The sequence below is a fragment of the Pseudopipra pipra genome, chromosome 14, assembly GCF_036250125.1.
Source record: "Pseudopipra pipra isolate bDixPip1 chromosome 14, bDixPip1.hap1, whole genome shotgun sequence".
In the NCBI taxonomy this organism is placed as follows: domain Eukaryota; kingdom Metazoa; phylum Chordata; class Aves; order Passeriformes; family Pipridae; genus Pseudopipra; species Pseudopipra pipra.
This window is the reverse complement of record NC_087562.1, coordinates 4,202,410-4,211,724: the sequence shown is the minus strand read 5'-3', so window position 1 is coordinate 4,211,724 and position 9,315 is coordinate 4,202,410. Positions and strand designations below refer to the sequence as shown.

The 9,315-nt window shown below is 40.8% G+C and overlaps 1 long non-coding RNA gene across 1 annotated transcript; it reads left to right on the top strand.

The window, feature by feature from the left end:
- Positions 1-483: 483 nt before the first annotated feature.
- LOC135421792 (uncharacterized) lies at positions 484-8,009 on the top strand. Its single transcript, XR_010434191.1, has 3 exons — positions 484-678; positions 5,662-5,790; positions 7,922-8,009. It is a non-coding gene; the product is annotated as an uncharacterized LOC135421792 (long non-coding RNA).
- Positions 8,010-9,315: the final 1,306 nt, after the last annotated feature.

Sequence of the window (9,315 nt, the reverse complement as noted above, 5' to 3'; positions counted from 1 at the left end):
TCCATAGCTATCAGCAAGGTTAGTTTAGTTTTCTTTTATAGGAAAGAGATTGTAGGCTGCAGAAAAGTAGTTTGACAGAAGGTGTCATAGCCTAGATCTTGCTAAACATGCAGAGTTGGATTTCAGCAGTTAATGAACTGAAAACATCGGGTGATACACAAATATTTTGCAAACTGGGAAAAAGCCTTTTTGTCTTCTCTAAGAAAAGGAAAAAGTTGGTCTATGTGTTGTCACTGGAGAATGAAAAAACTGCCTTTTACTTAGTCTGTATCCGTCTCCTCTTCTGCTGGTTTTCTCCTTGTGTGTTTTGACTCTGCTCTGCCTGTGCTCAGTCCCTGGTATTTTTCATGAGCAGTTATATGAGTAACTATCTGTTACTAGAGCATAATAAGTACAGATTCTATGATTCTACCTTCTTTAGGCTCAGTGTCCAAAGTTTTAGAGTGGTAAAATGGACTTGTAATGTGCTTTATTTAAAGGAGAGCAGTTAAATGGTTTGCCTTCTTCAAAATATACCATTTTCCTGTAACATGTCTGGAAAGAGAGAAGGGAATCCTATTGTCATTCCCATTGGTGAAAGTCAAATGTAAGGATCTGGATGACATCCAGTAACAGAACTAAAACCAGTCCTGTGTCAAGACAGTGTAACCACCAGGGGATTGCAGATGCCAAGCACAGGTAAGTAAGAATTCTGCATTATTGCTGCTTTCTCCTCTCTGCTTTCTTTCACACATACACTCATGTTTGTGAGTGCTCTCTCTCCTGCAATCTCCAGAGTCAGTGGGATTCCCAATGAGTTTTCAGCAAGAACATGAATAGCAATGACTGTAGGCACTTCAATGCACTTTCACTTTGGCAAGGAGACATCAGTATTTCCCACCATCCTTCTCCCTATTAGCAGCAGCACTTTTTTTTTCTCCTCATTTCATTTTACTCCTAAACACTTCTGAAGGGTTATACTGAAGTCAGTCATCAGTGAGTAGCAAAATAATCAGGTATTAATTATGACTAAGAACAAGGTCCAAAGTGTGATTCATAGTTCTTCAGTTCATCTAGAGTAAATAGGACCTTATCTGTGGGGCTGCTTAGGTTTTTTACTTCGGTGATATGTGGAAACTATAGCTCAAGATCTTAGAGGGAACTTTGAACCCACTATACCAGTTTAAACAGGTTTGTGGCCTTTGGCTTTTTAATCTTGGTTCACTGTTAGATTTGAATGATTGCCAAGCAGTGTAAAAGCCTGGAAATTGGATATTAATCTTGAAACTCTTCTTCAGATTCTTTTCCCAGGGAGGATGTTACACATTAAACATTGCCCATCCATCTGGACACGGAAGAGTGTTTTACACTTTGTTTCAACTCTTATTCTCAATGAGAATAGAGGAAACTCAGTATTTTGCAAGAGTAGACACTGGAGCCACAAAGCAATATGAAGATGTTGTTGCTTAAATGACTGTATGGTTATTCTCATTAATAATATGACTTTGCACTCACATTAAACCTTTCCAGTAAAGGTAGCAAAGTATTTTGCAATTTATAATTCGCAAAGAAAGCTCATACTTGTACCTTATTTTTGTGGCTTCACGTAATAAGCTGTGCCAGGGGTGGGAAGAGTTTATGATATTGAAGTGCCCCAACTAGCCTAACAGAAAATATTAACCATTTGTATACTATATTATTTTAGTCATTATTACATTTCCACCACCCTTTTGAGGAAATAGGGATTTGAATAATGGTTTTGTTTTAATTTGGAATAAATGTTAGTACTTCTATGGAAGAATATTGGAATTAAGAGTACTTTATAAAAAAAACCAAAACGTTTTTATATTGAAAGTTCAGCTCATAATTCACATAATGTTTATGAAAACTCTACCTTGCATGGCAACCTTTCAGTCTTTTACCCACATAATTCCTGTTGGTTTAAGAACTCCAGCCCGTGCTCAGTTGATATGAAACCCAGACAAATAGAAAAAAATGTATAATACAAGTTGTTCTTCCCATGTATATATGTATATATACATAGTACTTAAGATTTATTCCTGGTAGTGGTTTAGCTACAGTATGTGGAGAAAGTGTGTGGTATAACCATACCCTGGTTCTTTAGCTAAATTTCCTGTTTGTACGTTTATTTAAGTGACAAAAATTGGTGCTTCCATTCATCTGCAGAAGAATGCAGTATCAAGGGCCTCTCAAGGACTTCATAGGCCTTGAACTTAGTCCTGTTCTTAGGACAGTAACATCAATTTTTCCTTCTGAAAGATCTGAAGATCTGAAGTGAGCTGTCCCTGATTCCAGTACATTGAGTTTGTGCCCAACTCAGACCATGATCATCTCTGTGAGAAGGTCACGCAGAAAAGCCCAACAGAAATCGTAACTTCAGCAGACCAAAAGGAAAGAATTCAGCAAGGAAACCTGTGTATGTCTTAAAGGCAGTGTCTTCATCCAGTGCAAATCAGAGTAGGTCCAGTTAGGGTTTGCCACTTGATTTCTTCAATCTGTGCTTATTTTCCCTGGTTTTGGTCTGACTCTTTGCCCCTGACAGGCTTGTAAGGAGCAAACTGTATTTGCAAGTCTAATAATGTGGCTGAAACTGGTAATTACTGTACATACTTCCAGAAGATCTATAATATAATTAGCAGCTGCTTTGAGTTGCAAAATGACAATAAGAGAAGATTTATGTGCTTCCCTTTAACTTAAGCATGGTTTACTTCGATAAATACAATTCTGAGATAAGAATAAATGCGTATTGCATTGGGCAATCTTCCCTGTGACACTGAGATATGTATTACCTCTTTGCTCCAATTATCCCAAATGATGTTGCTTTCCCTTTTTCTCTGCTTTGATTACCTTTCTAAGTGTTCTGTACCACCCTTGCCAAAGGGATGCAATTATCCCTACAGGTTAAACCTCTTGACTTTGGGTGGAGAAGTTGTGTAAACGTGTTGCCGGTGTGGCGGCTCTGTGAATCAAACTCTCTGCCCTTACATAACTTCTTTTATTAAGAATTCCACCTGAGAGCCTGTGGAAGCCTTGGCTGTTTGGGTAAGAAAATGACTGAAGCCAGGGAGCAAGAAAGCTCCTCCTGTCCTGGTCTGCCTGGTCCCTCACCATCGCTGTGCTGCCAAAGCTTGTTGCTGCTCTGCCTTCTTTCCATCGTGGATGTTCCAGTGCAGAGACAGTGTCCACCACTGCAGCCTTTAGACAACCATTTACCACTTCTCTAGACTTCATTAAGCAGAAACTGGCCTGAAGTACTAGTGAATGCACTGTGAGCAGGGCCTTCCTAGACTTTGAAGCTTGAGGAAGGAGCCCAGCTGACAACAAGTCCAGATTTTTATATCTCAAGAGCCCAGAGAATTCTCAGTTTTTAAAGACCAGTTCCACCACAGGTGTTTCCTGACACAACCTTAACAAAAAGACATGTGAGAAGGCCCTCACCAGAATTTCATCCCTTTCAGGCATGGTTTCTCCAGCAGGACCAATGACTTAAGTTCTTCTGCTGAGGGTTAAGATTGCAGAGCTCATTACAGGAGTATAAACCCTATTGAGGGTCTTCCTTGCTTTCCACCCATGTCTAGCATGGTGAAGACAGATTTATTCTGTGGTCTTTCCAGCCCTCTGTGCTCAGAAGGGCTTAAGATTTAAATCTTTTACTACCCCCTCAAAGAAGGTGGAGTGAACATCAAAACAGCTTGACTGAAGCTCATAAAAACCTGTTCTCCTGAAACATCCTTGTTGCTGAGCTCACTGCATGAGGAATCCTTCTGTAGCCTGCCAGCCTTCAGCTGCATGGCACTGGTGTTGTGCAGTTCACTGATGAGGAGCAATACTAGATGCATTTATGATAAACTCTTTGTTGGACCTCTAATCTCTGCATGGCTGTGCTCATTTGAAATGGGGAAGCAGACTACGTGCTGTGCAGCACTGTACACCCCGCTTAGGTAAGAGCTAAAATGCCAAAGAAAAGATCATGACAATAATAATAATAATCATGATGATGATGGTGATAATGATAAAAATAAAATGACGTAATTGGAAAATCTCTTGTGTTACCTTTGCTTAGTCTGAGCAATTCAGAGGAAAAACTCCCCTGTTCCCAAATCTTGGATTGGGAAAGAAACTCCCAGACAGCAAAATTAGAGGCGTAGTTATAATTTGTTTAATAACGGAGTGGCTTTTTGGAGGAAAAAGAGGAGATGCTTGAGATTTAAAACAGTCAAGTTGCCTAAAGCACAGAGTGAATGAATTGATGGTAACGTGGAACTCTGGGTTTGACTCTTCAGAGATGTAGGGGGAGCAAATGTTTGCTGCTTCAGCTGTTTATAAAATAATCCCTGGTTTCTTCATGAATGTTTACCCATTGCCACAATTTCGATCCCAATTCAGAAAGATTTTAACTATTTTTCAGAAAGACATTAGATCTAATGAAAGCTTTTCTGCTGATTTTGACAGGATTTTGAAACAAAACCCAAAAGATAACAAGCTTTAACATCTGTATTTTCTGGTTCACTCTTGTAGTAGTAGTGCTGCTCTCCCTAAAAACTGCAGGATGATCTGGGACCTCATCCAACTCATGCTGAAGTCTTTCCACTCAAATAGAATCCTTGGTGAAAAAAATTAGAGGTGATTGCTAAGTAAATACAACACATTGTGATGGGTCTTGCAGTTACTCTTGCATTTGTTCCAAAGCCTGGTACAGGACATGTAGGAGAACTGCACAGTATGTCAGGCCTTTGTTTGAATTCTTTCCTTTTTATTTTGCAGGTTTTTGGTTTTTTTTTAATATAAAAAAAGGAGCAGGAAATTATGAAAATACAGGCCGTGTCAACATAGTTCAATTTCTCAACTTGTCATCTTGTTTCAGTTCTAACTGGAAGAGCCTGAAGAAGGCCCTATGGCCAACTTGTCAGCTCTAATCTCCCCTTCTACTCTTAGCGGATATTTTATTAACACTTTTTAAGACTGTTTTTTATTTATTTTGTGGCCTCCATGCTGAGGCAGCAGCCAGTTTGGTTTTCTTCATCTTACTCTCTCTTGCTCTTTGCTGCCTGAGAGAGAGGTTGGCTCTTCTGCCACGAGAGTCCACAAATCACAGCAAAAGGGGTTGTTGCAGTTTTCATAAATGTGGTGTTGCTTGAAAATTATAGACTGCAACTGCTTATTGCAGTTCTGTGCAATGGCTGTAAATTGGGCCCTGTGTCTTTCTGGTGACAGTCATTCCCGCAACAGGCCTTTTAGGAAATTGGAAGGGAAATTAAACAAGAGCCAGGGGTAGCTTTCCTTTTATCTTTGACATGCCTTCCTGAAATCCTTATCTATCATATTCAGGCAGAGATGTTGCTGAAATGGTGGTGGATTTAGATGTTGTCTGCTCCTGAAGCTGCAGACTGCTGATCCTGCACACTCTTTGAGGCACATCTGTGTGTGGGGTCTGGATACACGTGAAATGTTATGAATGGTGGACCAGGATGACATGGCATCAATGGAATATATTATTTCTCCATTTTCACTGTTCATTCATTTAAAAAACCAGCTTTCTCAGGGCCATTTATAAAAGGTTTGAGGTGAACACGCTCTGCTCATAGGTAGGGAATGGTTTGCAGAGAAGATTGAGTGGTCAGTAAAGGAAGGCTACATGGTGACTTCATTTTTCTTGCCCAGGACATAAAGATGAATGAACTGAATACTCTGGCATCTCCTTTGTTGGCTATCTGGGCTGTGGATTCAGGTATGCAGGAGAAAACAAGTCTACCTGTTTGGTTGCTCGTTCCTTGCAGGATGTCCATGGAGGTAAGGAAAACTGTGATTGTCTATTCATCTTATCCACTGGCCTATCTGCCTCAGCCAGTGCAAAGGGTGGTAGGTGGTGCATAGAAAACTACTATAATCTCCTACAATATAAACTATTATTTTATATATATATATATACACATATGAATATGTATGTTATATACAATCTGTAATGGAATAACTATATGATCCCACCCTCCCATCCTGAATAAGGAAGGAAAGTGCAAATGCAAGGTGCATTTCTGAGACTCAATACCTTCTTGAGTCTCTTGATGCATCTTACTCACCACTCTATGTGCTGGGATGTGCCCAGTCCTAATCCAGCCCTGAAGTCCTGGCCTTCCTTCAAGTTTGGTTTGATGGGAAGGGCTCCTCACCTAACCTTACCTTTCTCCTCACCACAGGGCTTGCCTGAAATGAACTTTGTGTTGACACTTGTGCAGGCAAAAAGCCTCTGTATGGAAAGGAAAGGCCTTTTTGTATCTGTTTAACAGAAGAAGAACACATGTTAATTCTGGCTATGGCAGGTCCTCCAGGCTCACACCTCCGACACACCCAATATAAAGGGAGTTTAAACAAGCACTTACCCTTAAGGGTGGGAGGGATGCTCAGTTTTATCACCTCACCACACCCCAGCCCTGGTTCCTCCAGGCCCTGTTAGAACAACCTGTGTGTGTTAAGTACCTTCCATGCTGAGTTTTGTGTCCCTTAGCAGTCACTTGATACTGCAAGGAAATGGTCAGGTACAAAAGCACCTTTTTTTGCACAGGTTGGAGAGAATCAGTCTAGGAAATGATGGGTTTAACACCTTCAGCCATCTCAAACCAAACCAGAAACCTGACCTTGAAACACCTGTGCCTCTCCAGCGCTGCCGGTGTTGGTGCCAGTGGAACAATGCCTTGCCTAAATCCTCAGGCACACCTGGTGAGAACTGGCACAGGTCTGTGGTTGGACTCCCCACTCTGCCAGGGCAAAGCCTTGCTCGCTCTCTATGCCCTGTGTAAAGGAGCACGGGCAAATTAACAGGCACAGTTAAACGCAGTGATTGCCTTATCTTTGCTCTTAGTATTGCTTTTGATTATTCTGAGTGATAGATCCCTAGAAACCAGATTTGCTTTTGATCTTTAATACCACATATTTGCTTTTCACTAAGCCCAAACAAGGAAAAACTATAACTCAATTTCACTTTTCCCTGTCCCCTATTTGTTTTCATGTATGAGCACAGTGCTTCAATGTTCAGGCTGTAGATGATGCCAAGGAAAATTGAAGTCCAGACCAAGAAGCTGCTTTCACTGGAATTTAGAAAAACAAATACAGAAAGCTTTCTGTTGCTCGTTTTATTTCATTTTCAATAAATCTAAATTTTGGGTCAACTCAACCTGACAGTGTTTATCTAAATAAAATGCAATGGTTATGGGAATGAGAGCTGAACCTTAAATCAGAGGAGGAGGAGATTTTTATTAGTATTTGGCTAGGAAGAAGGCAAGTGTCTAAAGAAGAGGATTTGAAGGCCTTGCCATGTTCCACTGAAGTGGGTATAAATTTTATCAGTACCTTTGAAGCAAGTAGAATCAGAATCTAAATTAGTGATTCTGCATTACTTTATAACTCTTACTCAAATATAGTGCTTCTGGCTAACTTCACTTTTTAGCTGGAGAGCTAACTGGAGGGGTTATTTGGAGTTGCCTTAAACCTATATGCTGCTAAATGATTTACTGGATATTTAGATACCTATAATCCTGGAATTAGACCTACTGGGATATAAATCCCTGAAGCTCACAAGCAGTTAAATAAGGACTAAAAGGAAAAAGAAAAACCCATCTAATCCTTTCCATGCTAAGGTACATAATAGCAAAAAATTGGAAAAATCCATCTTCCACACCGAATAAAGAGTGATTACAAATGAAGGCAAGAACATTATCCAAAAATATTAGAAGCTGTAGAAGTGCTATGATCAAATAGAACAACAAACAATTCCTGAAAGAAATGGAAACTGCATAAATGTTTATGTATGTGTTTTAGAGGGTCTGCACTGATGCTAAGTAGAGTTCCTTCTGCACACACTTTTATCAGAATTTTAGTGAACCAAATTCCATACTTTTATTGCAAAGTTTTCTTTTTTCTCTGCCAGGATAGCATATCCAAAGCTCTTATAAGGAGATGAAAACCATGGGCTGGATTTACTGAGGTCTTCTGCCTTCTTGGGAGCAAACACAGACTGAAGTTTAGCTGCCTGCCTTCGAAGTGGGTATCCTTGCTCTGTGAGTATCCTTCTTGCTCTGTTTTCCACTCCTGATGAGTTGGTAATACAGTTTCATTGTAGACAGGCAAGATCCACAGTTTTGTTTGCATCGTGCCAGAAAAACTGGTTTTGAAGGACTTCCGTGGGATTCAGTGCTGATCCAAAATACTGCACAGTGCTGAGGAAATGAGGACAGAAAGCTTAAGCTCAGAGAATGGTCCCTGTTGCTGAAAGGGGCAAACTGTTCCCTTGATGGGGTGTTTGAGGCTGTGGACAGGGCAGTATCTCTTGAACTGAGGGTTATTGTATGCACTGCAGTGATCCTGTGGGAAAGGAAATAATACACTTCCATTCCCCAAGTGTTCCTGGAAGAGCCAAAGTGCTGAACTGACTGTGGTACTTCCAGTACCTCGTCTGGTCATTCTGAAACGGATTTCACAAATATTTCACATGTTTCAGGTGGGCTGATGAGAAAGAGAGGAACTCCAAGAAGGATTGATGCCACCCTTGCTCTGCTGTAGAGCCGTATCACCTTCATATTGCAGAAGTTCAGCTGCATCCTGCAGTCCTGGTGCTAGGAAATCAGAAGCAATTCCCTCAGTAAGGTGACTTACATGTGAGCAATGACAAATACTTCAGGATCTGGCCCTGCACCACTACTGTATAAATGTAATTTTGTACAAATAGTCACATTCATGTGCAACCAGTGGATGTGTTACTTTGATCATTTAACAAAACGAGCAGAGGCAGGTAATTAATTGTGGCTGGTAAGTGTTTGCCCAGTATTCAGAAGCAGGAGCTGATCATGGTTACTCTGCCTCTGGGGCTATCTTCGCATAATTTCCTTTGTTTTGTAACACAATGTGCATTCCAGACATCGGGGAAGAGTCATACAGTCCCTTTATGGTGGAATCTGTATGTTTACCAGTACCCATGTACAGTTTGTGTGAATGTATTTGTGGCCTGTCTCTGCCCACTGACCTGGGTTGTGGATCCATTCGGGAGGACCAGTGGGCACCTGCTCATTTCAGGAGGCAGCAATAAGCCTTGGCCAAATGTGGTGTGCTACAGTCATGTGTTTCCCAGACTGCTCCAAATCTCAGGGCAATTTTGTGTGTTTTGCCATTCAACATATGATTTATAGTGGTGAGTCGTGGAGTCGGTGTTTCCCTTGATGGATTTTATTCCACAATAGGCATTATTGAAATGAAGAAGTGTCAAAGTTCACAGAGCAGAGTTTCTCATGTGCAGCACTGCAAGGTGCCTGTTCTCCTTCCCTGGCT